We start from the raw sequence: 13,154 nt of genomic DNA on the forward strand, positions 1-13,154 counted from the left end.
TACATGCCTCCAGCTTTCATCCAGACCACATTACACGATCCGTTGTCTACAGCCAAGCTCTAAGATACAACTGCATTTGCGCCAATCCCTCAGACAGAGACAAACACCTACAGAAACTCTATCAAGCATTCTTAAAACTACAACACCTACCTGCTGAAGTGAAGAAACAGATTGACAGAGCCAGAAGGGTACCCAGAAGTCACCTACTACAGGACAGGCCCAACAAAGAAAGTAACAGAACGTCACTAGCCGTCACCTTCAGCCCCCAACTAAAACCTCTCCAGCGCATCAACAAGGATCTGCAACCTATCCTGAAGGATGATCCCTCACTCTCACAGACCTTGGGAGACAGTCCAGTCCTCGCTTACAGACAGCCCCCCAACCTGAAGCAAATACTCACCAGCAACTACACACCACACAACAAAAAACACGAACCCAGGAACATATCACTGCAACAAACCCTGTTGCCAACTTTGTCCGCATATCTATTCAAGGGACACCATCATAGGACCTAACCACATCAGCCACACCATCAGGGGCTCGTTCACCTGCACATCTACCAATGTGATATATGCCATCATGTGCCAGCAATGCCCCTCTGCCATGTACATTGGCCAAACCGCAGAGTTTCTACACAAAAGAATAAATGGACACAAATCAGATGTCAAGAATTATAACATTCAAAAACCAGTAGGAAAGGACATCAATCTCCCTGGACACTCAATAACAGACTTAAAAGTGGCAATTCTTCAACAAAAAAACTTCAAAAACAGACTCCAATGAAAAACTGCAGAACTGGAATTAATTTGCAAACTGGACACTATCAAATTAGGCCTGAATAAAGACTGGGAGTGGATGGGTCACTACAAAAACCAATTTCCCCCTACTGTAACTCACACCTTCTTGTCAACTGTTTGAAAAGGGCCACCCTGATTACATTGTCCTCGTTACCACTATAAAAGTGATTTTTCCTCCCTTGGTATCCTAACTGTTGAGAATAGCCCACTTCCACTTTAATTGAATTGTCTTGTTAGCACTGACCCCCCCACTTGGTCAGGCAGCTCCCATCTTTTCATGTACTGTGTATATATACTTGCCTACTGTATTTTCCACTCCATGCATCTGATGAAGTGGGTTTTAGCCCATGAAAGTTTATGCCCAAATAAATTTTTTAGTCTCTAAGGTGCCACAAGTACTCCTCGTTGTTTTTGTTAAAGACCCATGTATACTTAAAGACACAGCAGCTCATTTTTACAAAAGCAAGAAATATGTTTCAAATGCGAGGAGTACAGTTTGTTACACGTATTTAATTGCTGATAGGAAGATGGAACAAGCAAGCTGGATTTCTAGTAACACCATGAAAGCACCAAAGAAATATTCACATTTTAACAGGTAAGTGAGGCACTCGGAGCCCTTTATCCGATAGATTCCTGATGGGAAGTTAGGGTGAACTGAAACACTTCTTCAAAAGCATCGAGAAAAGGCTCAGTGATTTCATCAACTGTGACATGTCTCTGGAGTTCTTCGCTCAGGGAGGTGACACCCATCCCTTCAAGTCCACAAGGAACAATGTGATCAAACCACGTAAGATCTGTGCAGCAGTTCAGCGCCAGCCCATGAGAGGTTATATGCCTTCCACAATGGACACCTGAAAAGCAAAACATACATGTCACCTCGTTCAGTGCTATGTACCACACACCACCCCTCCCCCAAAGTCATCTTAAATGTCAGATTCCAAGGCCAGAAGGGACCATCGTGATCATCTAGCCTGACTTGTATAACACAAGCTACAGAACTTCCCCCAAATAACCCCTAGAGCAGATCTTTCAGAAAAACATCCAATCCTGATTTAAAAATCACCAGTGATGGGCAATCCGCTACAGCCCTTGGCAAGTTGTTCCAATGGTTAAATATCCCCTTCACACTAAGACTCCAATCCACCTTACCACATAAGTTGCCCAGCTGATGAGGCATCAATGCTGTAGTGCTTATCAGCAGCGAGGGCGCTGAGACCATAGCTTATCACGTTCACCAATACGGTCTCAATGTTTCCTTGTACTCCCCCACCATCTGTTATCTCATCTTACACGTCAACTGTAAGTTCTTTGGGGGCAGAGACCTGCCTGTCTGCACTGTATTTGTGACTGGGGTTCCCAGGCTCTAATATAATACAAATCTAGCCCAGGGCACTGGGTTCATTGTTATTGCAGAGACATGCAGGCATGGTGTGCAGTCCCTCATGAGGAAGTGAAATTCTTGTAAATATCTGCTTGTTAACCGGACAAATCCTGCCTATTAGCAGGATTGGCTCTGGTAGCGAATGAGGACAAAGGACAGCATGATGTGCATGTTCGCAGTCATACATAGTAGATCCCTGATTTTCCTGCTTTGCACTGCACAACAGGAGAGCTGGGATTCTACACTACTGTACTGTGACCATTGTTTTTAGAGAATCATAGAGCTTTTCAGTAGCAGAAAATTTCCAGGAATTATTAAGGCCCACGTCCTGAAAGATTTACACATGTGCACAATTTTAGTTAGAGGAGTAATCCAATGAGATTACACACATGAGTAATGGTACACACGTGCAAAAATCTTTCCAGGACTGAGGCATAAAAATGTAGTTCCTAGTGATTTACAAGTAACCTCTAAAATTATTAGAATTGAGATTAGCGTGCGGGAGGATCTCTATTATTTCAGTATGTGGACTGCCTTTAGCCACACTCCATGTATAATCAGGTCACACCGTACCTGCTATTTTCCATGGATCTTTCACACAGCAGCACATGAAAGGAGAAGCAGTTTAATAAAGGCTACGCTACGGCCTTGTCTCTGCTAGAAAAGGATCTGCCAGTGTAACTATACCAGCAAACCATCTTAGTGGAGGTGCCGTTTATACCAGGAAGAGTGCATTTGCTGGTATAATTTATATCAGTTCCCTAAATGAAATAAACGATATCAGCAAAAGCATGGTTTTGCTTGTATAACTGCAACTACACTTGTGCTTTTGCCAACACCATCAGGTCAGTTATGGGGTGTGATTTTTTCCACGCTTGATAACGTAGCTACACTGGCAAAAATTTTAAGGGTAGATCAGGTCTATACTGTTAAAAACCTCTAGTGTGGACATATTTATATTGGTATAAAAGTGCTTATTGGATTTCCCTGACCAGGATAAACGATACCAGTATAAACACCGTTATAACTGTGTCTACACTACCGCTTTACTGGCATATCTACGTTAGTAAAAATCACATCCCAAACCAACACAGCAATGCCAGTAAGACTCATTAGAGCAGGGGTCTCAAACATGCGGCCCGTGGGTCGCATGCGGCCCGGGGGGTTATTTTCTGCGGCCCGCGAGCTCCTCGCGGCCCGCCCCACCCTCCCCCCGCATTTACCTAGAGCGGCTCCGGCCCAACACGCACTGGCCACGAATGGGGAACTGCGGCCAATGGGAGCTGCTGGGGGCGGTGCCACACACACCCCTGCGCCCCTCCTTCCCCAAGTTCCATCCGCTTCCCGGAGCGACGCGGGGGCAGGGCAGGAAGGCAGGCAGGCAGGGAACCTGCCCTGCCCCCGGTGCGTGTCAGGCCGGAGCCCACCCCCCGAACCCCTCCTGCAGCCGAACCCCCTGCCCTGAGCTCCCTGCCTCACCCTTCACCCTGATCCCCTGCCGCACCCCTCCTGCACCCACACCCCAACTCCCTGCCCTGAGCCTCCGCCACACCCCTGGGGGCAGGGAGGGGGCAGAGCTGGGGTGGGGATTTCAGGGAAGGGGTTGGAATGGGGGCAGGGAAGGGGTGGAAAGAGGCAGGGCAGGGGCGGGGCCTCGTGGAAGGGGTGGAGTGGGAGCGGGGCCGAGGGCAGCGGGGGGTAGGTGTCAGTAAATGCGGCCCTCGGGCCAATGTACTAGTCCTCATGTGGCCCTCGTGGTCATTTGAGTTTGAGACCCTTGCATTAGAACAGACCAGGCAAAGCAGAAAAGCATGGCCTTGATCCTGCACTGAAAACCCCATGGGTGGATCCCTGTATCCGTGCTGAGCCCCACTGGAGTCTGTGCGGTTCATTGCAGCATCAGGGCTTGTGATCATAAAACCACGAACACTGGTGGGGCACTTGGGCAGGTGCAAAACCTGAAACTACTCTTAACTCACTCAAGGCCGCTCAGCCCCATCTCCTGCCAACTTCCCAGGAGCTCCCCAAGTCTCCACTTGTCCCCTGATCCTCTACCTCTCTGCTGCCCCCCATGACCTCCTCACCCCTCCTGCCTTCTCCTCAGGGACCCCCTGAGCCCCCACATCGCCCAACTTCTACCCCCATTTCCCCTGCACCCCTCTTCCTGCCTCCTCCCCAGGGACCCTGAGCCCCCAACATACCCCAACCCCCACCTCTCTCCTGCCCCCATTTCCCCTGCACCCCTCTTCTTGCCTCCTCCCCAGGGACCCCGAACCCCCTGTACCCCCCATGTTCCCCTCACTCCCTTCCTGCCCCGGGACCTCCCGAACCCCGCACTTCTCCCAGCCCCCTGCATCCCCCCGGATCCCGGCCCGGCGCTCACCCATGGCGCAGAGCTTGCGGCCCCGCAGCCACACGCCGGTCTCCCATGATTACACAGTTCCTATTAGTATTTACTTCCCTAAAAACATTAAAGAGTTCTCTGTCCATATCCAGGCTAGATACCGGCGGTCTATAGCACACCCCAAGCACTATCCCAGGGGAGGCTCTAGTAGTTCTTTTACCCAATGTGAGTATTGCCCAGACAGACTCCGTCTTATCCATTCCATCACTTATTTCTTTACAGTTTACCTCATTATTTACATACAATGCTACTCTCCCACCTTTACCTTTGTTCCGGTCTTTCCTAAACAGCACATACCCTTCCATACCTGTACTCCAGTCATGACCATTCCACCATGTTTCAGTTATTCCCACGATATCCGGTTTCATTTCTCGGACCAGGAGCTCCAATTCCTCCATTTTGTTACCTAGGCTTCTTGCATTGGTGTATAAACATCTTAATTTATGCCGTTTGGCCTCTCTCACATTCGTTCTCCCATTTGGTATGGACACTGTACTGCTAGTATGACCTATTAGGGCTGGTCCCCACTTAGTCCGGACTTCGGACTAAGGTACGCAAATTCAGCTACGTTAATAACGTAGCTGAATTCGAAGTTCCTTAGTCCGGACTTACCGCGGTCCAGACGCGGCCGGAAGTCTCCCCCCGTCGACGCCGCGTACTCCTCTCGGCGAGCTGGAGTACCGGCGCCGACTGTGAGCACTTCCGGGATCTCATAGAATCATAGAATCATAGATTATAGGACTGGAAGGGACCTCGAGAGGTCCAGACGCGATAAACCGATCCCAGAACATCGATGGCGTGCCGCCGGACCAGCCGGTAAGTGAAGACTAGGCCTTAGTCTAGTATCCATCCCCCCCCCCTCCTCCTTATGTCCAATCTCTTCCCCCCGGCTATATCCGTTCTTATCTCATCGTCCTCCCTCTCAATGTTATAATCTGGTGTGGAGATTAACTGGACATCTCCCAACCGTCTCCCCCAAATTCCTAGTTTAAAGCTCTTTTGATGAGATGAGCCAGCCTCCCTCCCAGAAGTCTATGTCTGTTGAATGTAAAATGATTGCCAAACTTATCCATTTCATCCTCACTTAGGCCAGGTCTACACTACCCCCCTAATTCGAACTAAGGTACGCAACTTCAGCTACGTGAATAACGTAGCTGAAGTTCGAAGTACCTTAGTTCGAACTTACCTTGGTCCACACTCGGCAGGCAGGCTCCCCCGTCGACTCCGCGGTACTCCTCTCGCCGAGCTGGAGTACCGCAGTCGACGGCGAGCACTTCCGGGTTCGACTTATCGCGTCCAGACTAGACGCGATAAGTCGAACCCAGAAGTTCGATTGCCAGCCGCCGAACTAGCGGGTAAGTGTAGCCAAGTCCTTACAATGTGTTTGAGGTGGATATCTGAGAGTTGTTCATTGGTCTTAAAGATATTTGAGGCAGGCAGCAATGCAATCAGGGTACAGATGTTGATGGATAGGAGGTGACATCCATGGTGACACGGACAGTGTTGTGAAGGAGGCTGTTAATGTTATGGAGCTTCTGGTGGAAGTTGGCGTGTCCTGGATAAAACCGGCCCTTTGTGTGGTGAACTGTTTGAGGATGTTTTTTGTGAGTCCTGATATTCCTTCAGTGAGAGTGTTGTAGCCAGATAAGATGGATCTGCCTGGTTTTCCTTATTTGTGTATCTTGGGAAGCATGTAATAGATCCCTGGAGTGGAAAGGGTTCACGAACGGTGAGGCTGTAGAGATTCTCTTGGAGTGGTTTGGGGAAGGAAGGATTTGATGACATCCTTAAACTCCTGGGTGAATAGTAGTGTGCAATCTTCTTTGATTTCTTTATAATAGGTGATGTCAGAGTTGTCGGTTGGCCTTGTTGATGTAGGTCATTGAGGTTGAGAACTACAATAGCACCTCTTATCTACTGGCTTGATCACTATCTTGTGGTTGGATTTCATGGATTGTATAGCTATCCTCTCAGCAGTGGAGAGATTGTGGTGGATGTGATGTTAACGATTTCAGTCAATTTTTTTCCTGAAGCAATCAACGTAATGATCAAGTGTGTGGTTTCATTCTCTGTGAGGAGTCCAGTCAAATGTTTCTTTTTTCTTATGACTATCAGTGGGGACGTGGTAGTTGTGGGTGATGTAGTCTTTGTTGTGAAAGAATTCTTCTAGTTCTCCACGTGAGTATGGTCTCAGGTTCTGTGATGGAGCAGATGATCAGTCCCTTGGCGAGTACACAGAATGTGGTTCTAGTTAGGGGTTTTCTTGATAAGTTGATGATGATAGGGTGTCGCTTAGCATCCATGTGGCAAGTCCTGGTTTCTCTCGGAGATGGTGTTCTGTGGGTTGTGGAGTTGTTGTAGTTGGTTTCCCCTTTTTGTTTTTGTGTTGGATGGCTGTCATCAGGTTTTTTGATATTTTGGGTTTCTTGCATGATCTCCAGGCAGGTTTCCTTGGTCATCCTTCCAGTGTGTGGGAAGCATGTAATGATTTCTTGTTTGAGGTAGTTCCTTCTGGAGATGTGAGGTACAGGAGATGGTTCCTCAGTTTTTTCTGAAGTCCTTCTGCAGAGCTGTTCAGCATATTTGAAGTTGTATGTAAGGATCAGAGGGTTATAGATGGTGACTCCTCTGGGGATGATGTTTTGTTTCTTCCATTTGCTCAAGAATTCAATGTCACTGGGAAGTTTGGTTTCACTTTTCTTCATGTTGTGGAAGAGTTGTGATAAAGAGCATACATAATTTACATCATCTTGGAATGGATAAAGTGTTTTCCATGCATGTTGATTTCTAATTCCCTCTTTAATCTCATTCATGTGTGTATTATAACATACGTACAACATTCATTAAATCATCCCTATTCATATATTCAGCTTTGAATCCAAAATGTAACATGAATATAACACATAATGAAACCATCAATAAGTCCACATAACAAACCTAAATAGTCATATGACATTATTGTAACCCTCACTTCACTGGTCTCCCACTTCCGTCCACTGTTTGATCTTTTCACTATCTGCGACATGCCTATAATTAGATTGTAAACTCTTTGAAGCTGTGTTTTGTCATTTTATTTGCTTGTAAAGCGCCTTGCAATCAACATCACAGTCAAAAGACATACAAAGGTTCAAAGCCTCCAGTTGTTTGAGAACCATATCTGATCACAGAAGCACAAATCTAAGCTCCACGGTACATGTTTCAAAAACGCCAAATTCCTACAACAAAAGCCTTTCGAGGGGTAAAAATAGATCTTGGTAACTAACAGAGGTTGGTGGTTTTTAATGCTGTTCAGCAGTTTCAGATGATTCCGATAAAGTAGATCAATATACTACTCCCAAAATAAACTTCAATAGGCCAGCAATCTCCCTTATTCCAATCAGTCTAAAAACAGCTACAGAAATTCACACAGTCATTAGCCTTACTGCCAGACAGACAGAACTTACTTTAAAATAATCCTTTCATTAGGGCTAGCGGGAACTTTAGTTCAATTTCATCAAACAGTTTCTTGTCTTTGAAACAACAACAACAACTTCACAGGTATTTATAACCAGAAAATTATTTGCACTTTGATCATTAAAAATGATGGGAGGGGGCTCATTGTAAGTGAACAAACAGGCTATGAAAATTAAGGATCCATACATACCATGTTTACTTTGTTCACTTTTTTGACAGTGAAGTGTAATTTAATTTTTTAATCACACGATAGTGTAATAGTAAGTGTACTGTAACATACTGAAAAGCAAGAGTCCCAGTAATATGATCAAGTGAGAATTAATGATGTTACAGGAATTCTCTCTCTGCATTTCAAACCATATATTACCCAAGTAAAAAAAAAGGCAAGGATACTAAATCAGTTTTTTTAAAGTAGTCTACCAGCCTGGCTGAGCTATTTTAGTAAAATCAGCAGCATTAAGCACCTTTATATTTGTAGAAGTTTGGATTTTTTTAAGCATGAAATTAGAAAAGACTCCTCATTTGTGTGACTGCGTTAATGCCTGCATACTGCCGAGACAAATCAGTGTATGATGCTACAAGAGGTATCACAATAGTTACATAGGGTTGAAGGAGGAATTACTCCTTTTCCACGTGAAAGTTTAAATCAGATGTGTAGTTTGACAGAGTTAGAACTACAGTTTTGCAATAAAACTCAATACTCAAAACACTGATAACCAGTCATGCAGTTTTTTGATGTATTCAAGTTAAGGGCTTAGTATTTTAAGTTTCCTTTCACACTTAAGTCTCACACACATATAGTGATTTCTACATCATGTGACTGTCTTGCTGTTTAGAGTGCTTGTGCATTTACATGGTATACTCTTTTGGGACAAGGACTGTCTTTGTTATGGGTCTGTACAGCGCCTAGCACTAGGGGTCCATAACTAGGACTCTTAGGCACTACAGAAATATAAATAGAGAATACACTAAATTCCTGATAAAATTCCCCATATGAAGAGAACCATTATAAGCCACACTTAAAATTCTAGTCTTTCAAATGGAATCAATCCTCATACCTCTTACTGCTGCAGCTGCTGGTCACCTGACCTCGCGTGTCATATCCAACAACGAAGCCTCTCTGCCTGAAGTCTGAAAAACACCTCTCAAGGTATTTGTACATTCCCTGCAGCAAAACAGAAGCATGAAGAGTTAGGTCCATGATAGTGCACACAGCTCAAAGATTACTCTGTTTAGAATTCATTATGCCACAATAATGGGAATAAGACTTGCTTCACTAGAGCTGGGTTAATGATAAAAAATGAGCATGAATAAGCATTGGTTCAAATAGACAGAAAATCTGCTTTAATGGCGTTTGCAGTACAAGTACATTTTTGTTCCTAGAGTGTTCACAGGAAGAGAAAGGTTGCAAAGGGAGCAGAAACAGATGACCAGACAGAACGGACAGAAAATTAGGTAACAAATCCTTGAAGCAGCAAATACTTGAGATTAATCCACAGGATGAAACATGCTCAAACCATCTGTCAGATAATTGTAAATAATGAACCAATTCATAAAAGAAAAATCTGAATAATTCACACACACAAAAGGGCTACCTTTGTTATATAAGTAGTTCACTTAAGTCTTCGTGCTTGTGTTTAGAGCACAATCTACGGAACAGAATATGTACTAGTTCTCACTTCTTATCTAAAGTAAATTATCCTTTCAACACTGCACATTACTTTAGAAAAATATGACTCCGTATACAACAGTCTTTCATTACAAGTGAATGTACACACCTACCCCAATGGTGAAGCAGTTATCTCATAAGTGTATTTAGTTCACCCTGTTTATCTTTAATAGGATATTTACTACTGATAATGCTAACATTAAAAATATGTCTAGCATGGTCTGAATATTCAGTTATTTACTATTTAGATATTAGAAGTTGTTTATGGCAATTGTTGCTATGTAGCAAATGTATCTAGGAGCACTGATGCATGCAGTAAGCACCATTTTGATCCCCAGTGGTGAGAGGCCCGCTCTTAAAATGAAAATGAAAAGCTGCCAATTCCAAAGTGTTTTCGATAACGTCACCATCTTATTGGATCTAGCTTGAACCAACTGCTTTTCTCAAAACTTCCAGTTCCCTTCAGACAGTGGAGGATATGGGAGATGGCACTGCCTGCACTAGAAGACAGAATGGTTACTTACCTTATAGTAACTGTGGTTCTTCAAGATGTCAGCTAAGATGCATCTCCAATTCTAAATGACTGATGAGCAGAGGCCCATTTGGAAGATGGGATTTAGGAGTCCTGCTTGCCACTAACTGCCTTACAAAATTCAGGTATGTGGATGTTTCTAAAGCACACTTTAGTGGAATAAGCTTTGATACCAGCCATGCGATAGCAGCCTGAAATGCACTGTAACCCACTTAGGTTCAGATATTATCTCGGAAACTACTTGTCCCTTAGAAGCACGAGAAATGGCAACAACCAAAACAACAACAACAACAAAAGACAGGAAGTGTCTGAAGGGCTCTGTCCTATCACAGGCCTAAAAACAAACATCTAAAGTGGGGGAATTTCTTCTCCACTGGAGAGGAATGGGGTTTTGGAATGAAGACAGGTAGATTGGTTCAAATAAGTGTGACAAGTTCAGAAATAAATTTGGGATGAGGTCTCAACAACCACCTTATCTTTACGGAATATTGTGTGAAGGGTCAGCCATGACAGCTTGTAATTCGGTGGCGGCGGGTTAATTTGAAGGAACAGCAGTTGACTCCTGGGGAGAAGGAGAGAAGATTCTTTGGGTGGCTTTTGTGAGGAGAGGAAGCTCCACTAGGTTCTCTAAAGCATAGAATGTCCCTTTCAGTGCAAGAACTAGAAAGGTTATTGACCATTGTTATGTCTAGTCAGGTTAAATAAATTTACTGTTTATCAAACCAAGCAGTTGAAAGTGTAGTCAGTTGGTGGGTTTTGGAAGGGAGTTGCAAGGCCCTCGAAAAGAGAATTAGGATAAGCAGCCAAAATAGACACGTATCCCGAGAAGACTAGGGAGGTTAAATGGCTGCACTAATGATCCACAGACCCTGATAAATATGGTGTGTGCCCAGGAAGGAGCAGGTCATGACAAGAAGGTTTTATGTGTAGCCTCATGCCCTTTTGGGATGCAGGTCCTTGTATATGGAGGTGGTCCAGGTATGCACTGCACCCTGTTCCTGATGCAGCTGTGATCAATGTCTTTGTAGGCAGTAGTGTGGAGAAGGGTACCAGCGGGTTTGACCACCTGTTCGGTACTGACAGACTGGGAGCCCAGAGTAGAACTGGCATGCTTATTTGATGTTTTGCAGTGTGATACATTGACTTTAGCCAGCCTTTAATGCACATAGATGAAGTCTGCTTAGTAATGTCACATATGTGCAAGCTAACATGTGGCTCAGAAGTTTGTGGCAGGTTTTTTCTGTGGTGTCAATCATCTGGATAGAGCAAAATCTATACTTGGGAAAATATATTTTTGCTGATTTTGAATAGATTGATGTTTCTAAAAACTGATACGCAGAGAGATTTTTCATAGTTTACCATGTGGCTCAGCTGTCTGAATTCAGCCAATCATCCAGATATGGAAAATGTGAATGTCATCTCAGACGTTGAGTACTACTGTGTGGATCAGAAAGTATAATTTGCTTTAAGAGTAGAATTTCACTTTGGCACCCTGGTACAGAATCCCCATATACACCAAGGCACAGACATGTGAATTAAAGCTGGAAAGCAGAAAGAATAATCAAACTCTGAATCTCCTTGCTTGTATGGACTTGGATTGTGAAACAACATTAATGCTGGTTAATTTCCAACTAAACACATCTTAACAGACTGTAGTAATCAATATTTAACACCACGTTCTAGGCTCACACTTGGGAAGTCTCACTATTTAGACATCTTGGCTTGTAATATCTATTAATAATTATTGTTCATATATATATATATATATATATATATATATGTCTGTGTATTTATTTTTGCTTACTTCCAATTATCCCTGTGTATATGTATATATCTCATTTGTGTGTTATGGTCACTTTGCAGATGGCACTGCATTGCTGGGGAATGCTTACTCTTTAAGCTGAAGCTAGCAGGAAGTATTTCCATTTACTACTTCCCCCACCTCTTCGTACGAGCATTTGTTCCCTTCCTCGATAGATATACTCTGAAATGTCCAGGGGACCCTTACCTTCTGCCAGTGTTCCAGTCTGTTCTGAGGCTGGTGATGGAGGTGGGGAAGGAGGCAGATTAGCTGATTCTTCAACTGCTAGAGATTGAACAATGCAAATGAGAAAATGAGATACAGCAATTAATTCCTGTGAAACCATTAGATGCCGAGTACAAGCTGCAATTCTGGCCTATTCGGAGAATACTTAAATGGAGGTTGTGCCTAATAGATTTTCAGAGATACTCCCTTTTTCAATGTATTATTTTAAACCTATAATGAAAGGAAAACATTTCCTTTCAGGTGCCCTGCCTTACGTTCAAGAGTCTGGTCCCAGGGTATAACAAAATTAAATAAAATAAAATAAAAAAGTATCAGTCCTTTGTGTTTGTGTCCCATCTGTTAGCCAGATCAATACTATTGTTCATTCATGATTTTGAGAAAGCTTCATTCACAAACCTAGGATGGCAACATATTTAAATCAGTGAGATTTTAAAGATTCAGTTCGATCATATGGAAAAGGGATAAATAGGCACCCAATCCCAAGCTTAGTTTACCTTTGGGTAGCTGGACAAACAGCACTTTGCTGGGTTCTTACATTATTACAACCTGGGTATTTTTTTTTTGTTTCTGCTGGGTTCAGGGCTAGCTGCATAATATATGCAAACGTTCCTTGTCAAAGTATGAAAGGTACCAGCTGGAAGCATCACCAAGGAAGGAAAACAAGTCAATGGGGAACTTCTGTCAGCCACCTGATCATGGTATTTCATCAGAGGAAGGCGCTATATTGAAGCCTAATCTAAGGTTTTAGATTAATTCCCAATTAAGGGTCTTATCCTGTTCCCACTGAAGTCAGAGGAAGTTTTGTCAATGGTTTCAGTAGCAGCAAGATTAAGCCCTAAACAAGGTATCTCTCAGGTATACTCAGATTCTT

General features: G+C 43.8%; 1 long non-coding RNA gene across 2 annotated transcripts in view; it reads right to left on the reverse strand.

Annotated features, from left to right (window-relative positions):
- Positions 1–1,287: 1,287 nt before the first annotated feature.
- The window catches only part of LOC135978988 (uncharacterized), a 34,451-nt gene continuing 22,584 nt past the window's right edge, over positions 1,288–13,154 (reverse strand). For both annotated transcript variants that reach the window (XR_010596325.1, XR_010596326.1), the window contains exons 3-5: positions 12,245–12,322; positions 9,094–9,200; positions 1,288–1,648 (exon numbers count right to left, since the gene is read on the reverse strand). This is a non-coding gene — a long non-coding RNA (uncharacterized LOC135978988). The remainder of the gene's footprint in view (positions 1,649–9,093; positions 9,201–12,244; positions 12,323–13,154) is intronic.

This window comes from Chrysemys picta, unplaced genomic scaffold, assembly GCF_011386835.1.
Source record: "Chrysemys picta bellii isolate R12L10 unplaced genomic scaffold, ASM1138683v2 scaf592, whole genome shotgun sequence".
In the NCBI taxonomy this organism is placed as follows: Eukaryota; Metazoa; Chordata; order Testudines; family Emydidae; genus Chrysemys; species Chrysemys picta.